General features: G+C 40.2%; 1 protein-coding gene across 1 annotated transcript in view; it reads right to left on the bottom strand.

Annotated features, from left to right (window-relative positions):
* The window catches only part of dlgap1b (discs, large (Drosophila) homolog-associated protein 1b), a 110,712-nt gene that overhangs the window by 66,698 nt on the left and 30,670 nt on the right, over positions 1–13,344 (bottom strand). The window contains exon 5 of the mRNA XM_077623922.1: positions 8,820–8,932. The gene's annotated coding sequence lies outside the window, so the exon portion shown is untranslated. The remainder of the gene's footprint in view (positions 1–8,819; positions 8,933–13,344) is intronic.

The raw sequence follows: 13,344 nt of genomic DNA, 5'->3' as shown, positions 1-13,344 counted from the left end.
GCTTTTCAAAATGAATGTAGCATTCAGAAGGTGGTATTCATCGACTGCAATGTAAAATACAATAAAAATGGGTTACGACAGAAAATGTGACAGCTCAAAGAAGAAGGAACTTGGAGTGCAACGAGCACATTATTTTTTGCTTGACTGCGACACATTTCTTCTTCTTTTCAGCGTCCATTTTTTTCATTTCCATTTTTCTCTTGTCTACCGCTTTCCGGCCGTGCACAACATGTTTACCTCGCTGAGTCCCAGCCGAAGTGACAGGTGTCATAAGGGCTCCGCTCATGCCGGCAAAAGAAGCTGACCCCGGAAAACGAGTCAGCTCTCGTTACATTTATCGTGACAGCTCGAAACAGCAGAAAGGAGGGTCGTTACCTCTGCCAAGGAGGTTACATGCCGTCCTTGATCTACAGTGTGTGCAATTTACTGCCTACAGTATTGGATACATCACACTAGATTATGGCGCAAAGAGCCAGAAAACACAGGTAAGTTCAGTAGTTTCCAAGAAGATATTTTAAGATGCTTCAATTCAATTTGAAGGAAATTCATATAGAATTAGCATGTGAATAGAGGGGTCATGAAAATGCAAATGGTGTTATGGCAGCTCATTAATTAATCGACTACTGGACAACTAATGGAGGGATGGAAAATTATTTTACGTATGAACGCATTGGCTACATAAACAACAGTTTTTTTTCAGGTCGCACTTGAGTATTAGTCATTTCAAAGTTAAAAACAGAAGAGGTACATTTTTATTTTTGTAAGAAACAAAGCCGACGCACATGATTTACTTTTGTCAGCCATATAAAATGATGTGGCAGACCCTATCTGGCCCCGGGTCATGGGTTTGACACCTGTGGTTTAAGCTGTGAGTGAAGTTGGGTGAAAAAAATAATAATAAAATGCTTTTGTGAGAAATAAGTGGCAGGCAATCCTTTCATAGAAACAAGTAATTCCACTTGAGACACCTGAACAATGCTGCTAAGCCAATGGCTTTTCGATCGGGTTTTGAAACTAAATCTCACAGACGGAAGGAAACAATGCTGATGTTGCTTTTGATGATGTCAGAGGACGTATCATTACTCAAGTTTCGCTTAAAACTGTTTTCACATGGGCAGCAAAAAACAGGATGAGTTGTAATAATGAGTCAGATAAAAAAAATTAAACAAAAACTTAATACACAGCATTTTTGGTTCATTTTTTCTCGTTACTGTGAAAGAAAATCTTTAGTAAACATTCAGGGCTGTTGGCCATTTTACTCCAGAGTGAGTGTTTCACGGAATTAGCATTTTAAAATCCCATTAGTGGCATAAATCAAAGGCTTATCTGCATAGACTTTCACGCACTCGTAAATGGGTGGCAAAATGTGTAAAGTGAATGCAAAAGGTGTCATTTAGCTTTCTTCTTTACCTCCTGAAATGAACGCCATGTCCATTAAACCAAGAATAACACTTGGACTTAAAAGAACTGAACATGATTGATGGGTTTTTGTAAGTCATGTTGAACATCAGTCATCAAATCCCAACAAAAAAATGACGTTTATAGCTGTCAAGGGCAGTGAGTGGGTTTTAAAACACTGGAAAATGTGCGGTTTTAATTGATTTTAATTTTAATTAAAGCCTCTGTGAGTTTGAACCCTTGTGCACTCGGCCAGTGGGAAGTCAGCGCATTAGTCACTTCGTTATCGTGCTAATCTAAGCATTTAGCGAGACCCCACGCCCTGGAAGGAAGCCTGCTCATTTAGTCAGTCTGCGACTTTATAAGCGTGTCATTGATCCTCAATGCGACATGCACAATGTGTTCGGAAGAGTCGCTATTGTCTCACTTGAATGACAATTTAGTTGTCGGTATGTTGCTCTTCTTTGGTGGGCTAACATGCAGCAAATTATGAAAATATCATCGAATATGGTCCGCAAAAGAATCTTATGTTCAGCCTACTGTCTGTTGCATTTTTCAGCTTTAACACTAGATGGAGCTAGTCATTTTCTCTATTAGGTAAGTCACGTGTCAAAGTGGCGGTCCGGGGGCCAAATCTGCCCCGCCGCATCATTTTGTGTGGCCCGGGAAAGAGTGCCGATGTATAGATGTATATTAAATTTCCTGATTTTCCCCCTTTTAAATCAATAATTGTAATTTTGTAATCCATTTTTTCTGTGTTTTTAGTTCAAAAATTATTTTGTAACATCTAAAAATATATAAAAAAGCTAAAATAAACATTGTTTTAGATCTATAAAAAACTGAATATTCAGGGCTTTTAATCCAGTTCTTTTAATCCATTTATATTTTAAAAATCTAAATATTATATCTAAAATGGTCCGGTCCACGTGAAATCAAGTTGACGTTAAAGCGGCCTGCGAGCCAACCCGAGCCTGACACCCCCTGAGCTAAGTGGTCAAAACTAGAATTTCGGTATTTTGTTTAATGCAAATAAATTAATAGTAAAAAGTCATCCAATCTGATAAAGTGCTACTTTGGTTGGACACCAATGACTTAATACTGAAAGATACATTTTAGAACCTATTTTTCCTACCTGATTCCCTTTATGAGGGAACTGAAAAACAAATGGACTTAATTTGATGGTTAACTGTGTACAGTTTTCCCAATTTTTAATGGAACAAGTCTGGCAACTATAGTATTTTATTGTAAATTTACTGTTGTTATACCATGCTGTGAAGAAATGACATTGAGTATGACGACGGAGGGCACTAAAGTTCTCAAATAGCTGCGTCATGTCTGATGCGGAACTTACGTCTAGTATTGCTTGTATTCAGATAAGCTTAGCACAAGTGATCTACAATTGTGGTGGTAAATGACCTTGTTATGTTGGAATCAATTATTTTCAGAGATAAGCGCGAATCGCTTGAAACTCCGTCGCATTGGCCGACTTCAGGGCATGTCGATAAGGGGCTAAAGCGGAGAAACACGTGCTTGTGATGAATGTTTTGATCGCAAGTTTTTCAACACAATAACAATGACAAAAGTGACAAGGAGAAGGACCTTCATCAATGCCTCACTATGAAATCAATAGAACAATTCAAAAGGGGATCAGTTAGGATTACTGACAGCCTTTGGTATTCCACGGTCCAATGCGTCACTGCATCTGAGGCTTGAGTGGCAGCGAGTACGCGGCCTTGACAATGGAAACGGCAAAAAGCCAAGCGAGCACACGCCAAGCAGAAAAGAAAGAAATACTTCAAAAACCAACACACTACGTCAGTCTGGTTTTTCACCTTCTCTGTCCTTCCCCACACTCATTTTATAATCCATATCCGGAAGCAGCCGACGCTCGCCGGCGTCCGGGGGGGGGAGCCCGCGACGCGGGGCCGCAAATACGCCGTGAAAGTCACATCGCCTTGGCAGCCAGGCGGTAAATACACAGCGAGAGTACGCAGAGCTGGTTAGTCATGCCCCCTAATTAAGAAGGCGAAGGAAAGCCCGATGAGGCGAGCGTGCCAGTGAAGCATCGGGCCTCGCTTTCAACGAGCAGTGGAAGCGCCAAGACGCCGTTGGTCAACTTCCAAGAATCCTCAACTGTCATGTGGATTCCCATAAAAATGGATGAAATTACAGTTCATGCACTCGGCTCGTTTATGTAATCATAATCATCTGACTACTGATGTTCGTTTATTGGATTGTGTGTACAAGCTAGATCACAGGTGTCAAAGTGGCGGCCCGGGGGGCAAATCTGGCCCGCCGCATCATTTTGTGTGGCCCGGGAAAGTAAATCATGAGTGCCGACTTTCTGTTTTAGGATCAAATTAAAATGAAGAGTATAGATGTATATTACATTTCCTGATTTTCTCCCTTTTAAATCAATAATTGTAATTGTTTAATCCATTTTGGGGTAGTTTGCAGTGTATATGCTTAAACTAGCACCTAACTTGGGGTGCCTCTTTATAAAACTGTTCAACTTCTATAGTACTGGTCACCTGATCTTAACCTGATTTGAACTGCTGAGGTACTCGACATTGCGACACACCCGTCACACTCGGCGGGCGATGAACGAAAGCGGGGCGTGTAATCGAGTGTGAGTGTATTCATTAGGAGAATAGAGCAGCCAACAAATTGTGCCTTGTCCTCTATCGGGCGTACGGGACAAATTCAGGACAATAAGGCTCGGTTAAATTAGTTCTTGTGAAACGTGGAGCATGAAGAACACAGCTTCTTTTGGGGGGGCAAAGTGGCCTTCCATTTCTGGTAAGTTGAAGGGGGAAGCAGGTGAGGGAAGTTGCCCGAAGCGGTTCTCCTTCTCCGGCCCACCCAAACACACACCCACACACACTTTCTCCTGTGGAGCAGAATAACTGCATCATATGGACTATGACACTCATGGACACGACGTACTTGCTTGGACTTGAACAGCTTTATTTTTAGCTCATGCGGTGTGACAGGCCCAATTGCGTAATGTTTTCAAATAGATGCTGGACTAGTGAGTGAAGAAGGTCCATTTACGACATACTAGTAGTTAGTGGTGACAGCTTATGGATTCCAAAAATGTACTTGAGTGCAATAGTGACACCATGTGGGACACCTTTACTGCATCCTAGTGAGATTTCATAAAAATACTGGAGTGCAAGGTTCTCAATCCTTCTATATACCTAAAAAAAAATGAGTCCCCCCCTCCTAAAAAAAACACCAGCATGATCAATTTTAAGCAAATCGGGGAGTCACAGCTAATTTTTTGTTTGTTTTCTGTTGGCTTTCCAGGTTTCCCAAACAACTTTAATTTTTCATATTTTCTTCATCTTTCAGATCAGTCTTATCATTTTGGCAATCTTCTTTTTTTTATCTTTGTTGCCCTGCTAATTGCGTTGGCTGCGGTCCATGTTACACTGATTTTAATATCGATGGGTGTGTTATCCAACTGTTTAAAATGTCATTTTTAATAACTTTCTGACCATTATTATTATTACCCCATTTCATGAAATATTTACAAACACATTTGTTGATAGTCGTAGTAGTAAAATAATCACCTGAATGTCTTGTCCTAATTTTATCATTTTTAAAAAATACATTTTTAGTCTCTCAATATATTCATTGTGTACTACAGGCTATTGTTTCTAAACGAGTAAATACTGGCTTTTGTTTTTAGATATTTACTCACTGTTGTTTAATTTGATATTGAATAATTTCTTACAGTGTTTTAGGTGAACTTATTGGCTGTCAATAACGAAGCTCCGCGTCCAATCCAATTTGACTGGGAGGCTCTCAGTCAAAATTGATTGGATATCTAGCGCGATAAATGGCAGTGACACATGATCATTCAATGCCAACCAACCCAATTCCAATGGATTTGTCGCCTATCCCTATCAATGGCAATAAATGAGTTGATTATAAATTGAATTCTATATTTAAAAAAAAACGCCCTGACTTCTGCTACCTGTCATTTTATTTGCAGAGTATTCATATTCTCGAATCCAGATATAAGTAATACTTTGTTCTCCACTATCAGCACAGCAGTCCGTATCGCTCAAATGTGAGTTAGAGTTATCAGCATGAAGTCATAATCACGTCAATCAAACGTCGCTGCGGGGAAAAAGTTATCATCTGCCCATCCAAAGTACACTACCAAGTCGACGACAGTATGCGCTAAAACTTTCGGAGGATTGGCATTCGTCTGAGCCGCAGTCGGATTAACTATGCTGGGCGAGCCGCCGTCCGCGGCTGCGCCCCGAAGCCAGCAACATGTGTACTTGCATGTTGGGAGTATCGTCCTGGCCTTGGTGGTCCAACTGGTTTGTGACATCCTCTCCATTTTTGCATTGGATGAAACGGTGCCCAATGGTGAGTGAAATCTCCATTGTAGTTTACTGACATAGACGGATAGGAAACTATGTTTAAAAATGACATGTACTGTCTTTAGCAACTGTTTTGGGTCAGATGCGTTGTGTCATTTTCTTTCTGCTTTAAGTCTCTGTTGCATCTTGGGCCTCGATCTGAAGGCGTTTCGTAGCTCTGTTTCAGACTTCTGTCAACAACGTGTCCGAAAGCTTCCCTCTCGAAGTGACGATGGACACCTGGTCCAATGAGGTCTGGTTCCTCGTTGTGGTCTGGTGCGAATGGTGGCTCATAGCGACTTGCTACAGTCTTTGCAAGAGGTGAGCACAAAGTCCAAGTAATGTGCCGGCGCTGGACGAGCGCTTATGTCCTGTGTTGGGATTTTCTGCACAGTGGCATTCGCGATCCTTGCAACCCTGAAATCCTTCCGCCGCTCTTTTACCTAACTTGGTCCGTGGTGTGCTGCGCTGGGATCGGGACCCTACTTCTCTGGGACAGACGGTAAGAGTCGATCGAATCAAGTCTATTTGGCGGCGGAAGGCTGACATTTGCGCGTTGGCAGCTTGGTCCTGGGAGCCGTGATTCTATCGTGGATTCAAACCGCGCTCAGCTTCGGGATGCTTTTCGTGTCCTTCCTCAACCTGTACCGCCACAAAACCTGGCTGATCCGCAATGACCCCAAAAAGATCGGAACAATCCGCTACTGGGTGAGTCTACAGACAAGCACACATGAATTTGCATTCTCTTTGCCTTTCCTAATAATTGCTGTTCTTACGTCTTCTTGGGTCAATCCACGTAGCAATTCTTGCCATTTTATGTTACGGATGCGGCGATTAAACAGGCCCAAATCCTGATTTTGTATCATCTCTTAAAGGTACACAACGGCTTGGGTCTTTATTGCGGGTGGAGTTTCTTGAACGCCACGCAGCACCTGGGTATTGCACTTAAGTACAATGCTGGCGTGAAGGAGCCTCTTGTCAGCACGATCGTGCTCACCATTCTCCTTGTGTGCGCTCTGATTTGGTAAGGACCCAGCGGCACTTCTTCGTCCTGACACGCTGTCTGCTAATGATCTTAGAGCTTCTGCTTCCCTTCCAGGTGCTTCTTGCAGAACTTTTTGCTGCGAGATTACATGCGTCACACCTTCACGATTTACATCATCCTGATTTTGGGTATGGCGGCCATCATTTCCAGAGGCTACTGGTACTACAGTTTCTCCACTAATATGATTTATTGTGGTAAGTGCTACTACCTACAACATCAATGTTGCTAACTATCATTGGAGTTCGAATCAAGTGCGCTAACGCGATCCAATCATCCACAGGGTGCCTTCTTCTCCTGTTGACTGCCATGAGCATCACCCAGATGGTCACACTTTGCATGTGCCCAGACAAAACCAGTGGCCCCGTTGCTATGGACTCTCATAGGATGTTTGGGGTTTCTGAGAGTGTTTCATATGGAATTAGAGCAGCAAATTAAACTGTAATATATTTGTATATAGGGTATAGCGACCCATGTTTAGTCCTTTTACAATTATTCCTGTCATGATCATAAATGAAGATTAATTTAAGAGCTGATATCTAACTATTATGTACAATGATGCACCACATGTTCATCCCCAAAAGGTGGCAGTACAATTTCGCAAGAACACTGTCACTATAATTTAACTAGCTCTTAAATATTTTGTTACTTTTTTGAAATAGCACACACTACTGTATGTAATGTATATTGCGAAACTATTTTTGCTTTATATTAATGGCATTGGACAAAAATGTGCTTCTGTCTTATGATATTTAATGTTTTAAATGTTATGTACCTTTCTTAAATATGCAAAGTCCACTTTTTTTAAGTACTGCTTATCCTCATTAGGGTCACACGGGGGGCTGGAGACCTCTCCCCACCATTTTGAACGCAATTAAACGTGAAATACCTTTAATACTCTAACATATTTCAGCACCCCGAATGAAAGTCTAATATTATGAGGGAAGCCTGTGATTGCAGGTTTTAAAAGAGATCAATAACATACATTTTTACGAAGTTTGGAGGGTCTGAAGGAGATTTTAAACATTAAAAATGATACAATAAAAGAGGGAAACTCCCCAAATCACCCTCAATCTGCCTTGTGTCGTGTTTCGATTTTGTAGTACAATTAGGAGTATGTCCATATAGATATTAAAATCATGCACAATACAATTGTTGTCCGGTGGTTGTCATTTCATTTGGACTTTTTGGGGCTATAAAAAGTTTGACGCCCATTGAGATGCTAGCAAACTAACAAAAAACTAAGGTAAAAAGAAGCCTTACTCCTGTGATTTGTTCCTTAGGTTTCAACACACTAAATATGAAATATCAGACATCTCAACAGATGCAAGCCGCAGGGTAGGTTAATAAAAAAAAAAACCTAAATGTGGATTAAATTTGATGAATGAAAGTATCCCTGCTTGTTTTTAGTGACCACTTTCTGTGATCTTTTGTTTTTTTTATCGGGTTCTGTTGGCCAAATTGAGGACAGGATCCCTTTCCAGGGGGCAGCATTGATATAAATGCACCATGCTGCGCTAAAACAATTTCTTGCCAGCATTTGGTCAATTGTTATTCTGCTCTTTCCAGACAGGCTGCCTTTCTATTAGATTAGCAGGAGGGGGGGGGGGGGGAAGGGGTTATGTCTGAAAACCCTGATCAAAAATTCATATGGGCAATCGACATGGCCGCTCCGGATCAGCAATTAATATCAATGTTTGCATGATGCATTGGGAAAAAGATTTCGTTTTTGAGGGTTGTTATGCAAAGTGGCATTGAGGGCAAACAGGAGAGCAAAATCATTCATTACAAACCTAATCAGAATCATTTAGTGATGTGAGGAGATGAAAGAATTATGGTCGATAAGCTGCCACTTTTAGAATACTGATATGAATGGACTTGTTTAGTTTTCAGCACATTTTCCCGCATGCTTTTAGGGGATTTTTTTTGCAGGGTTGGATTTGTTGGCAACTGCATTGCTTATCACGAGAAGGTAATATAATATAGTAAGATAACCGTACCTGGTGAAGCATGCTTTGAGGCAGTTTTTCTTCGGATGGTGTCTTTGACAAAGTGGTGTGAAGTAGCAACCGTTCCAAATAGCAGCCGGTGTAGGTATAAAACCATCAGGTTGCTGTTGGAGAATAAACATATGTCAAGAAAAGTATACTGCAGGAGTGTAAAACTTGAAGCCCTCCTAGTTGAAATGAGTTAGTGAAACATAATTAATAGATGAAGAGAAGCTGAACATAATTCTAAGCATTCATAGCTTTTACTTTTCCACAAGATACTATACTTGAAAAATGTCTTTGGGGGGATGAAAGCTTATTGCTTTACTTTGAAGTGAAGGATAATATTAGCCAGGGAGTATACCCAAAACAACACAATATTATTATTATATTTTTTTTTCCAGTGGAGCAATAAGGGTCACCGGAACATGAAGGCATATTCCCCAGTTAGCATTTTACTGGTCACGATCAGATTGCACATCCCATGAAATTGCCTTTAGAAGTGATTCTCATTCCCATAAAAAAAATAGTCTATATGTGCTATTTAAGGATATCGTGTTTAACGGGGATGGCAAAGTCCATTATAAAAATCTCATTGATATGACTCCTATATTGCACCCTGATAAAATCCCATCTTTTTTTCGGAGGTGTTGGGACTAGAGCTTCCCTGGAGGAAAGAAAAAAGAAGAAAAAAAAGCGGCAGACGTGGCGGTGGAGTCGGACTGTCTGGCGCATTGTAATAATTTCTTCTCTCCCCACAGACCTGTCCCAATCCACCCTTGAAAGAGAAATAACCCAGATATGCAAATGTACAGGCCTCAATTAATTTAATTCACATAATTATGCAGAGAAAAGATTGGGTTGGAAAAGTAAACTTACCGTATGTCAAGTTCTCCTTCCACTTAAGGGACTGAATTTGCTTTAAAGCATCATTTATCTATGAGGAGTTATAAATATACGCCATAAATACAATTGGATTATTTTGCCGTTTGATTCCCTCTATTGAGAGTAACAATTAATCCAATACCATTGATTCCTATTCCAATAAAATTCTCTAAAAATGGGGCACTTTCGTTATAATCATTCAATCCAATAGAATCAATCAAAAATAATTTAGTATAACAATGAATTCCAATTGTATGTAAAACTTTTCGCAAAAGGTCCAATGACAATTCACAACACAATACAATTCGCTCCATAAGAAATATGGTAAAATTGCATTGTTACGTTGCATTACTTTGCATTGTATTAAGGTATGATACATTCCATTAGATTACATTGAGTCCTGTTATGTTGCATTAAATTACAGTCTGTTACATTAAGTTACGTTATATTAAGGTACATTAAGTCAAATTACATTGCGTTATGCTACATTACGTTGCGTAATGGCAAATTACGCTCGGTTTTGTACATCTACGTTGGGATACATTACGCTGTATTATGTTATGCTATGTAACGGATGTATCCTTACATTGTTAGTCATGGTACCAAACATCAAATTATAAAAGCATATGGTCAAATCTAATTTTCTTGCGATTCACCAAATGTAATTCACTATAATTACAATGCAATCCCATGCACTCCAATTATGGCATGAACCACTTCAATTATGAGACAATGTGATAGAATTCAACCAAATTACATTACAGTGCTGTTCAATCCAATTAGGATGGGAATACCTCTAATTAGTATGCAGCTCATTTAAATGTGGATTAACTTCAACTGACTTCAGCCTCAATAACATTCACTTCCTTGTTCAAAAGTTTATCCTGATTAAAAAATTACATACATTAAACCAGTCAAAATCCGTTTTTTTTTTAAACTTCCATAGCGCATAGTACAAAATGCTAATAAACTTAAGTGCCCGCCATCTTTCAAAATGTAACAGTTCATTTCAGGGTGTATTTTTAAAAATAACAGGTACATAAGGGCAACACGTGAGTTTATGCTGGGAGCAAAACAAAATTAAAACAAGACGGGCAAAACGACGCAAATGAGCTTGCTAGGACAATTAGGATATATGTAAATGGGCCAAGTTAATTAATAAGGGGGAACAGGCGCACTAATTATCTACTAATCCCCAACTCCTATTCCAGCGTATTTAAGATAAATGTTGTCTAAAAGATTAATTACAACTTTTGACCGTCACTCTAATTAGTGCCGTCAATCAACACAACACAAATGAAGATGGGCATTCTTTGAGGAAACAATTAATCACAATAATCATTTGTTAATCAAAAATGATGACTTTCACTTTTAATTACTGCACAATTACATTTTTGTGGAGCCTGCCCTTGAATTATTAATGATCATTGGGAGGCAGTCAGTGGAAATTTTAAGATAACAATATATCACTTTACTCATGCTGAGTTGTGCAAAAAAAAAGGGCTAACTTTTTATTTCTTTTTTTACGACCACAATGCACCTTAGAAGACAGACTAGAGAGAATCTTACGACTACAATGCGAAAAATATATTTATGAGGGGGTCCGATCTGGTCCGCTGGGTTGTTCTGCCTGACGGACATGTTGGTTCATCTGTCCCTTCCAGTCAAAATGGATTGCACGCCTAGTAAGTAAGCGTGTGCGGTCGATTGGTCGCCAGTCTTTTGGTCGCCGTCTTTTAGCCGCCGGTCTTTTGGTCGCGGTCTTTTGGTCGCCCCGACCGCAACAACGGGCGACCAAAAGACCGGCGACCAAAAGACCGGCGACCAAAAGACCGACAACCAAAAGAGCGCGACAAAACAAGGTAAAACAACACGGTCTACGCATCAATAAAAGCCAACAATGGCCATGAGCAGTTTCACTGAGCCAACGTGTGAGTGTATAAGTTTGTATGTACATGCGTTTTCCCTTTAAGAAGCTACGTCAGTCAGGGTCTTAACAAGTTCTCCAACAAAAAAAACAAAAAAGTACGGGAAATGTGCAGCTTTTCTTTAGCCTAATAATTAATAGGGCATTAAGTATGACTAAATAGTCATTCGCAGTTTGTATTTAGGGAATTTGAGCAATGACCAATTATCATTAACCTTCCGGGCGACCAAAAGACCGGCGACCAATCGACCGTGTACCAGTAAGTAAGTATGTTGACTTTTTGGGCCATAAATAAACAGGTCCAGCCCACATGAGATCAAGTTAGCATTAATGTGGCCCTGCGAACCAAACTGAGTTTGAAACCCCCTGCAGTGCAGTTGTTTTTTTTGTTGTTTTTTCAACTGTTTGCCACAGTTGGGGTGGTAGAAAATTCAACACACCTTTTCTCACATGTGCACTTTGTCTGACATGCGGTTGTAAGTAGAAACCAGACAGTAACATTCCATTAAGGCTCGGACACACTGTCACCCCTAACCTCCATCCAGACTATTACTTTCCACCTCGTTTCACGCGTCTGTCTTCTGTCTTCTGTCTTCGTGTCCCCTGCGGCGCCAATCTTCAGCTCCATCTCTTTTGTTTTCAAGCAAGAGCGTCTGCATTCATCAAAATTCCACACCTCATATCTTGTAACTAAAATATAAAAGTCAGTGACCTCAGTAGCCTTCAATTTGATTCCCCTGCCATTTTGTATTCCGTGATAGATTCCCATGCTTGTCCCTATTAAATTGATGACAGATCCCTGTTATTGCGGGGTACCTTCATCAAATTTTGCATCCCCTGACTCCTACCACATTGAAATCCCACAAAAAATCTCGCCAAAATATAAATACGTGTATCCAAAAACCTGACTTGGGTTGCTTATGTCGAAATGCACTACTTGCTGGCATACTTGATAATAAATCAAATTGTCTTTTCGGATAATCGAGCAAAAACTGTATATGCCTATTTAATTTAAACCCCTAATGCAATTATGACCTGTGGAAAGTTAACTCGTATTTTTATCAGACCTGGGGCTAAAATGAACCTTCAAGCCAACAACGATTTGCACTTTGAGTGCATTTTTGCTGCACCAGAAATCAATAACACCTCTCCTCCCCCGCATATACTACGTGGATGGCGACTGTCGGTGCTAACATCACTTAAGGTGAGGCGCCATCTCGGCCCCCTTCCAACTCTATCCCTCGGCGCGCATTCATCAAGCGCCCGAGTGGGTTTCGTGCTCGATCTCCATTGGCAGCCTCACATGTGTCCTATTGTATCCATGAGGGGATTTATTCCTCATAAGTTGTTTTTTTTTACCTTGTTGCCCACCTGCCGGTAGTGTTAGCTGGAGCCTCGTGGGACTTTCTAAGACAAACACAACAACGCAGCATTTACATTCTCCTGCACAACTTAAGTAGCTTTTCATCGACGTGTGCAGAATCCCCAATGCATCTTTGGTAAAGAGTGGCTTGAAAGTCTACTGTAAATTATCAAAAGTGGAAAGTTGTGATTCTGGTGGGGAATTGCTGCTTGGCACAGTTCGGTTGTATTTCACTTTTTTTCCATAAGGAATTTGTAAAAGTTAATTTGTATTATAGTACATTTGGGATGATTTTGTAGTAATAAAAAAAACTTAAAACTGTTCTTGGTAGGAAAAAACACATTTTAGTTTAGTTTAGTTTA

Source organism: Stigmatopora argus, chromosome 17, assembly GCF_051989625.1.
Source record: "Stigmatopora argus isolate UIUO_Sarg chromosome 17, RoL_Sarg_1.0, whole genome shotgun sequence".
Lineage (NCBI taxonomy): Eukaryota > Metazoa > Chordata > Actinopteri > Syngnathiformes > Syngnathidae > Stigmatopora > Stigmatopora argus.
This window is presented reverse-complemented; position numbering and strand designations above follow the sequence as displayed.